At 37.7% G+C, this 16,804-nt stretch overlaps 2 protein-coding genes across 10 annotated transcripts in view; one reads left to right on the forward strand and one right to left on the reverse strand.

Annotated features, from left to right (window-relative positions):
• cep162 (centrosomal protein 162) overlaps positions 1-16,804 on the reverse strand; it is a 76,708-nt gene that overhangs the window by 48,691 nt on the left and 11,213 nt on the right. The gene's annotated exons all lie outside the window — the stretch shown is intronic.
• Positions 13,203-16,804, forward strand: part of LOC107834770 (uncharacterized) — a 9,147-nt gene continuing 5,545 nt past the window's right edge. For 3 of the 7 annotated variants that reach the window (XR_001660595.1, XR_001660593.1, XR_001660596.1), the window contains exons 1-2: positions 13,203-13,568; positions 14,760-15,333. The gene's annotated coding sequence lies outside the window, so the exon portion shown is untranslated. The remainder of the gene's footprint in view (positions 13,569-14,759; positions 15,334-16,804) is intronic. The other 4 variants (XM_016666630.1, XM_016666634.1, XM_016666631.1 and 1 more) reach the window with 2 other exon arrangements.

Genomic DNA, 16,804 nt, shown 5'->3' on the forward strand with positions numbered 1-16,804 from the left:
CCCTTTAGTGGTCTCTGCACGGCCCTGCAATAACCCACACTGACACCTAGTGTGATGTCCTAGATACGGAAACATTTACTGAGTGGGACTGCCTTGACTTTCTGATGAAGCTCTGGCTCTTTCCAGGCTTTGGGAAACATCCAAAGTCTTTGTTGTAGGAATCTTGTCAAATTTGATGTGTGAATCCAGAGCCTTGCTGGGAGGCTTATTATGGGAATCACTCCTGACTGCTATGCACAGTATGAAGAAAGAAAGGGTAGAAAATGTTTGTGCTGCCTGAATGTGTCATTTAAGCAGCACAGAGCTTTGTTTTCTGGTCATTGGTCAGTAAAGCTGAATGTACAGGGTCTTGCAAACGTATTCATATGTTATTAACTTTTCTGCATTTTGTGAAATATGTCAGTCTAGTGAAGTTGATCTTACCCTTGCTGTTCTCAGTAAGGGGCTTTTGGATTTTAATAAACCTTCGTTTGGATGATTCTGCTGTGAAAAGTGGGAAAAAAATGAAAAAAGAAAGAAAAGTATTCCAAAAAGAAAAGAGTAAATTTATTTTCTATCAATGTCAAAAGAAAACACATGCTTCTAATGGGTTTGCCCATTAAACCAATCTCAATTATTTCAGACTGAGATTGTGTTTTGCTCCTAAATTAAATCAAAACTCTTCATTTTCACTCAGAAATGTAAAAAGAAGTCAAATGCTGGCTGGTTTCTGTTAAGTTGTAAGTAGCATATGGTGCATGTGTCGGATGTGAGGTAATGGGAGAGAACCATAGTTTCACTGTGTTCTTAGAGGAGGGCTGGAGCGCATGTGGACATTAAAGGCTGGATGCCAACATCAGCAGTATGATTATTGAGCAGACGGTGGGAGCTGCTGGAAACTACAAAGTTCCTCCACTATTCGATGAGAAGACAACCTACGAAAGTTGGACAAACAAGATTGAAATCTGGAAACTCGTTACCGGCTAAAGAAAAAGAAGCAGGCCTGTTGCTATCAGAAAGAGCAAGAGAAAGCGCATTAGAAATCGCTGCGGAACATCTTGACGATACAGGAATGACCGTTCTTCTGAACAAGCTGGATTTAGTGTTTTTAAAAGAAGAAAAGGATCAACATTACAAAGCTTGCACAGAGTTTGATCGGATCAACAGCCAGGGCAACAGGATGGATTGCATTATTAAATTCGAACAACGTAACATCAGAAAACTCAGAGCACAAACAACACATGAATTTACCTGAGAGAGAAAAAGACAAAAGATGGAAACGACAAACACAAAGCAAAGACATCTTTGGACAAGTTTCAAGAGCAAAATCTGATTTGTTACTTCTGTGTAGAAAGTTTTATAGTAAAAGGCGTATTCTTATCTTTAATTTATTCAAATAAGGCGTATCTTTGCTCATCCAACCAGGAGCTATCTCTGACCCTCTATCTGAAGCCTAAAACCCCTGCTGTGTTTACGGCCTTTCACAGATGAGTGTGAAAAGCTACAACTTCTCCTGTATTGTTTTCCCACACAGACAAAAGGCAGTTCAAACGATCCTAGCAAACCATCTGCTGTAACTACAGGTAAAATAAAGGTCAAAGAGCCAGAATACATTACTAATTTCAAAACCACAATTAGGCCATTTGAATCAAGACATGTTAAGTTTTAAAACTAGCTTATTTTAAATTTATTTTCTCAACAGTAGCCAATCAGAAAGCGCGGATTCTCCTCCGTGCTTTCTAAGGGGAAATTACGGAGGGAAATCTCAAACAGCTGACACCGCACAACCCAAAGTCCAGCGGACATTGGAGATGATATGTGGAAACAAAGAATATAGAAATGACAAGGGGAGGAGTTGCAGCCAAATTGCTACCGCAGTTGATGAACCCGGTAACTTTTCAGTCGTTCTTCGTTAACGTGACATAAATAGGTTATAATGATTTTCATTCAGTCAGGACTTTACACTGACTCTAGCCACATGCATCACAGGTAGATTCTAGTAATTGATCAGTAGTGATTCATGCCTGATTTTAAAATTAGTTAACTGGACTTGTAGCCAGGGCCGTGCAGAGACCACTAAAGGGGCAGGTGCTCAACAACAAAAAAAGGGCACATCTAACTGCATTCTAGAACAGAATATTAACAAAGCCTCTCAGCTTTCAGAGTTTAATAAACAATGATAAATTACAAAATTGTGAGATATACAATCAAAGCTAACGAACATCTCTATATAGAGCATACAACTATGCATATGTAAGATATTTTATTAGTAATTTCTTTCTGCGGGTCTATTTTGTTATAGGAAAGTATTGCAATATTCAAACCCACAATTTAGCAAGATCTGTAAATCAGAGCTGGACCAGACATATTTTGTCTTTACAGAATTACACTATTAAAAATATAAACAAGGGCACAATGCAACCTTTTAGTGTACTGTAATCTATAAAAAAGAGCTGCCTGTTTGCTACACTTGCAGTGGAGATGAAGATGGTCCATTCAGGAAAGCAGAGCTGCATCAAACTTTAACGTGGAACTGCAGAAAGAAGGAAAAAAACAAAAGCAAAAATTGAATTGTTAATGCATGTCACCATGAGAAAAGCCTACTGAGTTTTGCTTAAAAATAAAAATAAAAAAATTTAAATCACACATTTTTGTCTCATGAAGTAAACTTTCTTTTTTACAAAACAAACTTATTTGCGCTTGTCATTAATCTTCTTTTGCTATTCTAAGTTTTTGTTTGTGACTCAAAGTTTTGCTTGTGATTCTCACGACATCGTGGGCAGGGCCTAAAATCACAACAAAAGATTCCTGATGTGTGCAAATAAATGTTTATGCTTGGTAAAAATTAGTTATTTTAAAAAAAGTCTTTTAAACAACTTTTTTTTAAAAAAAGAAATCATTACAATTCCAAAAGTTTTGATTACAATTTTATTTTACTTAACTGAGGTTTTTTTTTTTTTTTTTTTCTTTTCATTGCATAATTGGGGAAAGAAATTTAACTGCAGAGGCCTGTCAGTGTCTGTTGTATTTCATTACCTCTCTGCTTACACCGCTACTCCGTGCTGAAGCAGATACGATACTACAACATTTTCCGTCATCTGAGAAGTAGCAAGTCTACTCCACTTTATTCACCAAAAACATTTTTTTTAATTCACCAAAAACTGATCTGTAATCTGGAACGTTCGCTACATTGAGCTCCAGTTAGCCGCCTTATCTCACTGCGCGAGAGGCAACTGCGTCATGCGTCACGGGCAAAAGTTCAAAGGTAACAAGGTGACCGGCTTATTATGTTGTACAAAAAAGAAACTAAAAAGCAAATAATTTTAGTACATCCTTTTATGTGTCAGAAGAGGGCTTAGGAAATAATAATACCAAAAAAAAAAAAAAAAAAAAAAAAATTTGACCAAAAGGGCACTTGGGAGCAAGGAGCAAAAAGGGCAGGTGCTCAAGCACCCCCAGCTCCCCCATCTGCACGTGCCTGCTTGTAGCCATTATTTTGTGCCTATGTGACTGGACACCACACGGTACGACAAACCCGATCGAACCGTTATACCTAGGATTTCTGTCGACTAATGTGTGGTCTGTCACAGGCGCGGAGCTATGGGGGGATGTGTGTGGGGGCGGGGGGGTCTGGAAGTGCCAGGGAGGGAGGAATGGTTTCAAGTCGCTTTAATGTCTGATTATAGACGGCGAAAGTGCGCCCTCGACCGTTCAGAAAGGTGTATGTAATGTTAAAGTTACTGTCCCTCAATGGAATATATAGTAGTCAGTCTGTTTTTTATTGTATCCAACATTTCTTATTATTCTATTTCTTATTTTCTTATTCCATTTCTTATAAAATTAATATTACTTCTAGTCTTAATATTTTGTTTAATTTAAAATGCCACTATATACAAAATCTACCAGGAGTATGAATAATTTTGGGCATTACTACAGATAAATAGACAAGTAAACAGGTAATTATGTAATGAAATAAATACATAAGTACAAATAAGTTCATAAATATCAAACAACCAAAAAGTTACTAAAGTAATTATGTAACTGAGCAACTATATATGTGCATCAGTAAGTTAAGAGGATAAGTAGATGTTAAATAAATGTAAATATATTTAATTAAGTTAGGTATGAATTAAATAAGCTGGTAAATAAATAAGCAGATAAAATATATAGAAATTTGAAAGACAGTAAATAAATCTTCATTTTAGGTATAAAAACAGCTTCTGTAATTATAAAATACAAATTTGATAAACTCAAGGATTAAATTTTATTGCTAATAACACCCACTGTTACATCGATGTCCTGCAAGACTTGGTGAGAAGTTGCAATCATAGCTATCATTCCAGTATTAAAACTACTCCTATGGGAGAAAAATGCCTTTCAAGTCTTCCAGAACCTTCTAGTTGCTGATAAGCACTCCATTATTAAAGCTTATAAATGATCAATGCGAATCTTCTGTATGCGTTGAAAAAGATCATGTAGTCAGACTAAGTAAAATATCATTCAACTCAAAGCAATCAGAAATATTTATATTTTCTCTAACAGGTAATGTCTTCTTTTCAGGGAGCCTAAACTGTATGAACGGAATGATTGAAATATTCTATGAAAATATTTAATTTTCAGAATCCTGATAATAAACTTCAGTTGTAAACTGAATGATTAGATTGCCTCTAGATACAAAAGAATTGATAGTTAATTAATAATCATACTAAGGAGATGACTAACAAGAAACTTGACTACCTCAAGGGATTTCTCACAGTGGAGAATGAACCGTCTGACTTTCTTTGGCCGACTAAATTTAACCTCACCAAAGTTTTGCCTTAGAGCAAACAGGTACTGAGTTTGAAGCGTGGATCAGATGCCTTCAGCTATCTGTTTAAGCTGGTCTTCCTCACTGTAAAACAAAGAATTTTGCTTAATAAAAGAATTCAAGTGGACCTCACTTAATTCTCATCAACTTGTTGTTTGTACTCATCTTAAACAAGTGGTAGAAACTTTTGGGTAAAAAATAGTAATACTATATAAGTTAATCTATTTAAATTGAGTCCATGCAACAACTAAAATAAAATAAAAAAGGGAACTATTTGAAAGTGGTGAGGATTTCGGCTGGTAAAAAGTTTAACATTTTAACATGCTCAGATACTACACCATTTCTACTGAAGCAAACCAAAAAGTTTTGAACAAAACAACTATGTCAAGTAATGACAGTCGTGTGTATAGTTAGTATACCGCTGCTGTTGTATGCAGAAAAAAATAAAGAAATTTTGCTGACAATATTTTGGATGAGTTTAGGAATATTGTTTACCGTGGAAAAGTCTTGACCAAATACATTATTCACATATAACTTTTAATGTCAAGATATCTTTTCTTTATAGTTTATGTACAACTAAATGCATTAAAAAACGCATTTAAAAACTAAATTGATCAAGTTATTTTAGGATTGCAATCACACAATGTAACTTCACTGTCTTTTATATGCTGCACAAATTTAAGTAAACAATCTATTTTTCTGCGTAGCTAACTAATTTGCCAGTTAGTTCACCAGACTGAACTTGTGGACAATGTCTTGATTCAGTCCAATCTTTCATTCTGTATCTCCTGTACTCCAATATTTTGCTACATTCACTCTGTGAATGCTTTGCTTGCTGGTCTTCATCAAGCTTTGAATGCAGTATCTGGTTTCCCTTACTTTAATCTGCCCAACTTGCACCTGATTGGTATGTTAGCTTTTTAATGCCCGCCCCTGTGAGGCGGTGCTCACAATCTCCCTCATGGTTGTTTCAGAGGGAACAACCATGAGGTTGTTCCCTCTGAGAAGAACAACCTCTCATGAAGACCTCTCATGAAGACAGTCACCATGTCTTCATGAGAAGACATGGTGACTGAGTTTTAGACACCAGTAGCCAGCTCATGCAGCTTCTACTAGATGACTGTCCTAAAACTCCATACCTTGAAAATATGAATAAATACATGCAAGTTTGGTAATAATGTAAATCTTTCATCACATTTGCCCCACATTCCCTCCTAATTCAGTGATTGTGGTTTCTTAATTTCAGTGTTTACGCTACTGGGCAAGAAATAGAGTTAAAAAGGATTTAGAAGGAAAATAGTTGATAGTTGTATTTACTGAGAGAAAGGCTATGACTAGTTATCAGGACAGAATGAGACCTGTAAAACTAATGGGTCCATATGACCCAAGGAGAGAACCGGTCATCTGCTCCAACAATTTATCACTCTGTAGCAGAGGAGCAGGGGTATCACAACATCAGATGTATTTTTCATCCTTGAAACTATTTTAAATGTTTGATACCATGCAGTAGACCACAAAGCTGTGCTTGAATGTAAAAGTCAATTATTTTCTTCATTAACAGAAATGTTTGAAGTGTTTATGACTAGGATTAACCGAGCTGAGGGAAAACAAAGAAAGAGAAAAATATTCATCGATACAGAACCAAACCAGCAAATACGAATTTATGAAACCTTCAAGAATCTAGCGTTGTGGAAGATATTTAAGAAAATAATACTCAATTCGCACTCATGAATTTCTTTATTTGGTTGTCATCTCTAAAATACGTTTACTTTTTATTTTGAACACCAGAGATCTCACCTCTTCCCCACAGTTTTTCACCTAGTTCCACTACTGCAATGGATTTTATAGTCAATGTTAAAAGCAGCACAGAGTCTGAAGCGATGGAGGAAATTTACGTCAACATGGAACCTGTTGGACAAACTGCATCTAATCACACAGGTAAGAATAAAATTACAGATAAATCTAGCATGTATTTAATTACATTTTGCTAAGGTTCAGGTTTTTGTTAAGGTTCGAGCAGTTCCAAAGAGAGCCTCCGCCTCGGTGTGGCTTTGGGAATCCTGCCTCATCGCCCTCAGTCTTGTTATAGTCATCTTAAAGATGTAAAATGAGTACATTTTATGTTTCTGTTGTAAAAAATGTCATTGTCTGCTTCTGAAATCAAACTGATCAAATAGCAAGGGTTTTAAAAAGGATAAACTTGATGACAAAGTGTTGCAGAGAGGTGAAATATTGTACTGTGTTACATGAGCTTGATTCATTTTCAGCAATAGTTGCATTTGTACCCATTTAGGGTAGCATGTTTTTAATATCTCTTCTTTTTCAAACTATTTACCCAACGATTTATTGTTCAGTGTTACCTCTACAAGTATAACCAAAATTATGAAAAAACATGAAACTTTTTTTTTGTTGCAAACATGTTTGTTGGTATAAACATTCTGACTTAGCAGAACAAGAGCAAGTTTCCCTTCAAGAACGCTAACTTCACAGAAACGACTTCACGAGCTGAAGAGCCTTTAAGGTTGGCCAAAACTTAAAAAATTTTGGATCTCATTAAAATGACTTTTTCCCTTCTGAATTGTGTAGTATTACTAATAACTTCCCGTTTGGGTCTAAACAAATATATTATAAATGAATAACTTTTATTTTAATTTATTAACTACACTATCATTTTCATAAAAAACAACAATGTAAAAGAAACAAAACTTTGTTTTTTTTTCTTAGCGGGAAATTGTGTCCTACAGAACGAACAAACATCAGTTGTTCCTGTTTATTCAGGGGCAGCAGCAGAAGAAGAAGACAGAAGCAGATCCAGTAGTAATTGTTGATTAGGATTTGTTTTCACAGTGATATTATTCTCCAACAATAATGTAGCTTATTAGCATGGTGTTACATAAAACCCTAAAGATAAAATGTACACCTCCAACTGTTGTGACTTATAAAGCAACAGTTTTACCGTTCGCGGTCCCTGTTATTCTTTCTTCTTAAAACTTTAACATAATAAAAAGCTGGAGAATGATTTTATGTGGAGGATTGGTTTAGCATGATGCGCTCTGATTGTGTCTTAATGCAACTTTTACCATGAGATTTTTTGGAGCTTCAGTTGTGTCCAGTGATAGTGGATCAAGCTTTATTTTATTTATATTGTACAAATTATATTTCTACATGTCAATATATTTATTGTCATTTGTAATAAAGTGATGCTAACACCACGAATTCAGCAGTGATGAATCTGTTCTAGTCATCAAAGAGTCAATGTTGTGCTGATTCTAAGTAACTGAATCATTAACTGAATTACTTTTTTTTCATTTTATAATTCAGTCAGTGAGGTTATTAATTTTATGGCAGGCCTAGTCTCAGAAAGAAAGAAACAAAAAAAGGAAGGTAGCAAATGTACATGTTGGTTCCACAGGCTTCACCCCTCCCCCAAAGAATACTTATTTTCAGTTTTAAATTTTTTATATGCTTACTTGTAAACTTTACAGGCAACAAATACCAAGAAGCAGTGTTCTTAGAGTAGAACAAAAATATGTTGAGCAATAGCTAAAACCAAATCTCAACCTGTTCATTTTTCCACACAAAGCAGTACGTTTAGTGCCACACATCCTAAACGCCGGCTATTTATTAAGCCAGTGATACCCTATTTACTAAGAGCTTCCTGTCTTATTTGATATTGTAAAACAACATCTTGGTTTAATTTTAAAAATTTAATCGTAAAAATCTGCTGCAGACAGCAGCTTGATTATAAGCATCGATCTAGTCTGAAGTGTCAAAACATTAAATCTGAGCAGTAAAACCCCAAACCACACCACTACCAAAACGGACAAAGCTAAGGTGACGATTCTAACGATTAAAACGTTTTATTTGACAAAAGGAACAGAATACAGCTATATTGCCGGCTGACTACCCTCTGCGGTCAGAGGTGTTAAATTCACTAACATTTAACCCCCCTCACCCCCTTCACCCCTCCTCGCACTTCTGGACGCCCCACTGAGCCCCCCTCCCTCACTCACCCCCACCTCGAACTTCCGGACCCATCAAAGAGTCAATGTTGTCCCATCCCCAAACCAGCAGTCCCGCCTCAAAAAACAGAAGTCCCGCCTCAAAAACAGGAAGTCCCGCCCACCTGTCAAATTTGATTGATAAAAGGGTGCTCTTAGCTTCTCTAACATGAAATGGGCCTTGAAAAGAATCTTCGGCAATAACGTCTATTCACCACAAGAGGGCAACTCCACTTCGTTCACCAAATACACAGGAAAGCATGAACGGAGATCAAACTCAGAGCAAAGCCCAAGAACAGCTGCAGGGTCTAACCCACTTGAGAAGAAGTTGGAGAAGAACTAAATGTGCAATATGTTAAAGCATTTATCACTGGGCAAAGGACTGCCCTTATAAAAGAGAACATGTGAAGCTAGCAAATATTGAGAGATCAAAAGAGGATGTTGACTAATGTAATATTACTCTGTTTTCCCCCTCTGACACACAGATCTTCCTGGTGAAAAGCTTTGGGATCTGCTGTGATTGAACTGCCTGTACAAGAACTGTGTCTGTGTTGAAAAATGGCTTCCAGATGGGCTACCTCAAAGAGAATTAATAAAGATTAAAGATGAAAAAAGTGCAAGACCTTTCCAGTTTGGGGATGAAAAACATGTGCAATCCACAAGAAAAGTGGTTATTCATGCAACAATAGGAGAAACTAGATGCAAAATAGTGATGGATGTGGTTCCAGCATAGCTGCTGGAACCACTTCCGTTGCTTCCAATGCTTTTAAGTAAAACATCATTGAAAAGAGCGAATGCTGTTTTGGAGATTGCTCAAGACAAAGCAATGATGTTTGACCAACCTATCAAACTCAAACTGACATCTTCTAGACATTATTGTGTGAACTTAAGAAAGAAAAGGAACAATAATAAAAGCCACTTTGAAAAACGTGAGACACCAAATGATGAAGATGAAATTCTCATTGTGGCATAAAACATAACAGAGAAAAAAGCAGTACTGCTAAAGCTACATAGGTAATTTGGACATGCCTCAGCTGACAGACTACAAAAACTCTTGTCTTGCTTTTGATGATGAAGCATTACAATCCTGAAGGAAATTGTAAAAAACTGTGAAATATGCATCCGGTACAGTAGAGCAAAACCTAAACCTGCAGTGGGTTTACCCATGGCTTCAACGTATAATGAAACTGTAGCTGTGGACCTACATGAGCTTGAGCCAGGACTGTGGTATCTACATGCCATCAACCATTTAAAAAAATTCAGTGCAGGGAGCATTACCACCACAAAAAGATCCAAAGAGATAGTGACGCACTTTCTCACTGCTGGATTTCTCACCGCATTCATGGCCCATCACGCCATTATACAGTGACAATGGAGGTGAAATTAACAATGAAGAAATAAGAGACATGGCTGAAGATATTAACATTGACATTAAAACCACTGCAGGATACAGCCAATGGAGCAATGGCCTACTGGAAAGACACAATCACAATGCTACTTAATGTAAAGAAAGACAACAAATGTGACTGGAAAATGTAAAAAACAAAAAAAAAAACAGGATGCACAATGTACACGGCTACAGTCCCTATCTGTTGGGTTCTGCAGGGGAGTGTTTTCTCTACATTTTCAGGGTGGCAGGCTGATGGGATCCAGCTGGTGCTCATCATCTCCAATCAGCAAGGGCCTTAAATAGGAGCGGCTTCCTGGAAGAAGATGCCAGATGGTTCTGCTTCCACAGTGGTACACTCTAGCTCTGTGCTGTGTCTAAAGTGTTTAACTAGTTCCTGACGTCTCTCCCATCTCTTCCTTCCTCCTAGAACCAGCTCTCCTAGAACCAGCTCTTACCGCTCTCTGAGATTAGGATCCACCTGGACTACCTTACCTTCGCTGTTTTGCTAGACCTAGCCCCAGGATTCCTCCACAACCACCACCCTGCTGCTGCCTGTCCACCCTCAGTTGCCTGCTGGAACTCCTCCACCTGGAAACCCCTCACTGCCCCAACTGCTGTACCCTCCTCTGCTCATCTGAACCCTCAAACCGTAAGCCATCACCAGGTTACACCATCATTCCCGTCATTACTCCTCTGTCTAACCGCTCACCCATTTCTCAGTTCCTCCTCTGGCCCGGTTCCTCCCTGCTGCCGCTGATCTACACCTCTCCATCCTCCCTCCATTTACACCTTATTGTTTAATAAATCTGTTAAACTGTGTTTGGTGTCCGTAGTTGTTGCTTGCCTTAGAGTCCTGGTACCTCACATTATGACACTATCAACTTGTTTTTGGACAAAACCCAAACCTGCCTTCAGTTCCAACTGAAAAATCTCCACCATTGGAAACTGATGTCAATGATGGGTCATCACACTGCATGGCATGAGCAAAGCCTTTGCCCAGGCTGAATGTTCTGAGAGGATCTAAAGAGCCCTTTTCATCTTTTTCATTCCAGAGATGAAAAATATGAAACAAGAGACAGTCTGTTATAAACATACAGACTGTCAGGAATGGAAAGGTCCAGGTGTGGTTATTGGCCAAGATGGTGTAGTAATATTTGTCAGGCATGGTGGAACATATGTCAGAGTACACCAGTCTAAGCTGGGAAAAGTGGATGAAACACAGGAGAAACTATTAGAAACTGAATAAGACAATTCTATTAAAATGGATGTAATTTTTTTTAAAGACACCAGGAGCATAAAAGTTGATGAACATGATTTTGAAAGCGAACATGAGCAGATGGCAAGTGGTTCATCACCTGATGGCCAACAAGTGATGAACCACTTAATGCTGTAGAAAACAGCGAATCCTCCTATGATACAGTACAGCCTGAAGAGGGTGGTCTCCCACTGACACACACAACTGTAAGTAAAAGACCAGATCCAAAAGCTAGACAAGGAGTCAAATACACAAAGAAACAGGTCAAAAATATTCTGGAAAAATAACCAGCCAGGCAGGAAAGGCCAGAGGGAAACACAGAAACAATCAGAGGAAAACTTAGCCAGAGGAAATTGCTGGATCCACAGGGTCACTTTATATGGAAGAAGTAAGCAACTTTGAAGAGGTTGAAAATGTCAAGACAAACACTGACGCCAAAGATTAAATATTAGTGGTGAATGAGGATATTTTTTCACAAGCTAAACAAACTGAACTTGACAACTGGAAAAGGAGGAAGAACTAGAGGAAGAAAAAAATGGTCATAAATGCATATCAACGAGGTGGGTGTGCACACTCAAGAAAACACAAGTGGACATAGTACCCAAAGTTAGACTGGTTGCAAGAGGCTTTGGAGAAATTAACATTCAAGAATATCCTAAGGATTCACCTATCTATTTATGGACCTAGAGAGCCTTACAGGAAGAGATAACATAAGCATTTATGGCGTGCCTGAGGCAGCAGAACGGGACTCTCAATGAGTGACTTTGTAGTCACTCATGTTTTTCCATGAGGACTCGGCGCTGTCCCAATGCGAGCTGAACATAGCAGGGTTTTCCCCAGTGTATTATAAGCCTGCTTTACTAGTACCCCACCAGGCTAGGCGTTGCTTGTTTATGTCTTTTGGGAGTATAATAATTTTTTTAAAAAAGCTTAATTTTTTTCCTTTTTTTTTAAAGTCGGATTACAAGTGTCTCTGTTGCTCTGAGCATTTCACTAGAGAGTAGATTTGTTCCTAAAGGATAAGTTTATAATAGATAGGTTTGTAGTTTAGGCATTTCAAGCCAGCAGCGGAGGCACCAGCATGAACACAGCTGGTGCCTCTGCGCGTTGCCTCACGAGCTGCCGTTGCTTTACCTCACTTTACCTCAGAATGGACAGCACATGCCTCATTGCACTCAAACTGGACACAGGCTGACCTGTATGGATATTTACATCAAGTTCCTCTGAGGAATTATGTTTCTTTGGAGAAATCAAGGCAGGAGTTTAAAGCCCACTGCGTTAGCTCTGGTTGCACAGCTCAATGTTAACCGCAGAAATAACTTTTAGTGGCGCTTTCAGAGATGCGTGTTGAGGGAGTAGTGAGAATGATTTATCTTTGTGAATGAACAATTATGTGCGGCATTTACAGCTCAACACGCTACCCAGTGTGTGGCTCTTGTCTGTTTACGCTGTAAAGTTTATGCATATGATCCCAGTTGGCCGGTGCGTTAGTGGTTAACGAACCAGCGCTAATGCAGGTTCAGCCCAATGAGGAGTTTCACACTCGCCTCGCATCACGCTGGTTTTATATCATTTTATTATTATTAGTAGTATTATTTTTCCGGTTACACGAAGCATCAAACCATATCAAATGCTTTGTCCACTTAGTCAGATCTGAAAATCTCGTCCCATAAACTCCAGCAACCAAAACATTTTATGTGACTCTCATTAAAAACTCAACAGACACGAAATGGAAGAGAATTCATTTATCAGTATTTTATTTTGAAGGAGAATTTTGAGATAGCAGTGCATTGTGGGTAGCAGAGGTGTGATGCACCATAAAGTGGGAGAATTTAATCATGACTTGTTGATAGTCCAGAAAATCTGTTTAAGAATATAAGCCACCACATAAATTAATAGTACTTCAATTTATTATGTATGTGGGGTTTTTTTTGGGTTTTTTTTACACTTAAATTGACCAAAATACCCTGTTAAATAATAAAAAAAAGAAAACAAAAAAAAGTAACCAAGGTTTGGCCAACGTCTCACCAGGAGACCGGAAGTGAGGAGCCCCGCCCCTTGCTCTTCAGACAGAGTTTGGGGAAGAAGACAGCGGTCGTCCTTTTTTTCTTTCACTGACGCTGTTCATCGTTACAGGTTAGTAATGTGAAGCTGGTGAGGGCTGTCCCCCTCTAGAAATGTGGAGTAACAAGTTAATTTGGATCTGATTTCGTAATTTCATACATAGACGTGCTCAAACATTCAAAAAAATAAAAAAAGAGTGATTTGTTAGGACCGCAGTTAGCTACATTGTGGCTACAATGGTCACATGACGGCCCTTTTGAAGATCGCTACATTTATCTTTTAGCTCCGTTCCACTCCCCGATCAAACAATGGCACTGTTCTATCAGATACCCATACGCTGTCAGGATAGCATACATGCAGTCAGTACGCATGCCTGCGCATGCGCATTAAGAAGTCCGACTGTCTGGAGTTGTCAGTTCAGCATACGCAACAAGTTATGACGAAAATAAGTCATTAAATTGTTTATAATATGACATAATATGATAACTAGATAGATATACATGCGTTGTCGTGGTTTCAAAGTGTATTTAAAGCAGGTCTGGCTGCAGCTGCAGTCAACTACAACACACGCCCGTGTAAAACTCATTAACCTACTTAACCGCTAAGTCAGGATGCCATATAACTGTGAATAACAAAGTGTATGATGATCTACGTCATGATCCTATGTTGCAGATTAAATAAAATCATATGGTAATGACAACGTATACATGTCTGAGCTAAGCGTATGACTATCTGACAATGTATGCTGATCTGACAGAACAGCACCCTAACATGCGTTGTTTTGTGTTATCTGTTCAAAGGGAATTATTATTATTAATATTATTATCATTATTATTATAGACATCACTATGTCTCCCCTACTGTGTAATCAATTAAACTGTACAGACAGTTATAGTTATTCAAAGCCCATTAGAGCTTAAAATATATTTGTTCATTATAACATGTCCATGTTAAATTATTTACCCTAATTAATCCTCTCATTTGAGAAATGTTTTTTTTTAATGTACATCTGTGAGCTCTAAATTAATTGGTGAATTGTTTAATTTGGCAATTTGATACTGTCACAGTTGGTGGGAGTTGATACTATTTACTGAAGTGAATGCTATGTAGTTGTTTGATAACAACAGAAGGACACAAGAATTTGAACGTACTAAGAAATGTTAATGATTTCATAATTTCAAGAATTTGTAATAAAGAGACAGAGTTTGGGGAAGAAGACGGCGGTTGTCCTTTTTTTCTTTCACTGACACTTCATCGTTACAGGCTCTCCACCAAGATCAAAGGAGAAACAGAGATACATCAGAAGAAGAAAAAAACAAAAAAACAAAACAAAACATAATTTGTTACAACTGTCCACTATGAGCTGAGACGTGTAACAAACTGTGGGGGCTCGTCCGGGATCTCTCCTCATCAAAACCATTGGGAGAAGATCCACACTGAAAAAATGAGAATTGAGGGGTCTTTCATTTTGCACAAACAAAATAAGTTAATACTACACAAGACAATCATGTCTCTTGTATTTACACGATTGAATAAAGAATCATTTACTTAATTATCAACAATAATGAAACTACACATTTTCTTTACGTTGGTTTAACGTAATTATATTACATTACTAAAACCATTGTAATCATGTTTTATCATCACCGGAAATGATGCAATATATCAAAAGACACTATCAAATATGATTGGACAATAATAAGAGCGGTCTTTTTAATCTTAACCAATCAGAAGCCAAACAAGATATTTGTAAAGATATCGCGATTGCCGCCCAGTTTCTTCCGACTCCTCAGCGACAAGAACGTTTAAGACAAATCTTTAGAGGAATATCGATTAGGTAAGTGATCTAAATATATATTTGTAGTTCAGAATGTTTCCACATGATTATTGTGTTGTATAATAGCTCATTGTTAAACTATCTGCATGTTCTTTGGTTTTCATTTTGCTAGCTATTCTTATTAGTATAGCTAATAGCTGTAGCTAAATACAGTAGTACAGAACAGTATGCTATAGTCCATCAAAGTTGTCCACAGAAGACGGTTGTTACCGATCATATTTGTAATTTGTGTGCTTGGGATAGATCAACGAGGTGGTTTCAATAGTTTCCAAGCAGTGAAATGCCACCAGGAGAAGTGTCCGTTACTTTATTTTCCTCATGGCTACTGTGACGATTTAGAACCGACTGGCTGCTCAATGTTCTGTTCGTATAGAAAATGCATGTTTTTTGTTCTTTCATATTAGCACTGTCAAGCAAATGAGCCACCTCTTCTGGGATTATACCCTTGTGGAAACATGATACACTAACAGAACCGATATTCGTTATTATGGTAACAATTCTGCATGTAGCGTCGCTGACAGAACGACAAAATAAGAATATGAGGGATTTTGNCAGAACAGTATGCTATAGTCCATCAAAGTTGTCCACAGAAGACGGTTGTTACCGATCATATTTGTAATTTGTGTGCTTGGGATAGATCAACGAGGTGGTTTCAATAGTTTCCAAGCAGTGAAATGCCACCAGGAGAAGTGTCCGTTACTTTATTTTCCTCATGGCTACTGTGACGATTTAGAACCGACTGGCTGCTCAATGTTCTGTTCGTATAGAAAATGCATGTTTTTTGTTCTTTCATATTAGCACTGTCAAGCAAATGAGCCACCTCTTCTAGGATTATACCCTTGTGGAAACATGATACACTAACAGAACCGATATTCGTTATTATGGTAACAATTCTGCATGTAGCGTCGCTGACAGAACGACAAAAATAAGAATATGAGGGATTTTGAGTACTTCGACGGGTTTCTGGGTTATTTTCCCTTATCTGTGGTGCACTGCGCAACATTAATGATCCCCTCCATCTTCATATTTCAATTTGCTAACGTAATGGTTCGACTGCATCAGCGCCGCTGTATGGATGCCAAGGCCATCCAGCACAGTTCGCTGGGGGCGCAATGGTCCAGCGCAGTGCTGGAGCACAGTATTCGGTATGAGTAAAAATCCGAATGTTTTCCAAATTCTCAAGACTTATGCAAAGTGTCCTTTGTAAATATCTACTGATAACTGCAATATATGGTAACACATTTTTTTTCTTTAAAAAAAACTGTATAGAAATATTCGAAAAATAGTGTGCTAGGTACATTTTTGACAGATTTATGAACCACCTGCATTGGAACAGTACTGTTTTGTGAATGTGACATGCTTATTAATGACAGGTAGAATGTTTGTCATGTAGATGTTGTTACTGTGAGCCCAACAGTCGTCTCTGGCTCGCTGTCTCTCGCCGCTCCGCAAGTGTCAGTTCGTGAGTTCT

Source organism: Poecilia formosa, unplaced genomic scaffold, assembly GCF_000485575.1.
Source record: "Poecilia formosa unplaced genomic scaffold, Poecilia_formosa-5.1.2 Scaffold759, whole genome shotgun sequence".
Lineage (NCBI taxonomy): Eukaryota > Metazoa > Chordata > Actinopteri > Cyprinodontiformes > Poeciliidae > Poecilia > Poecilia formosa.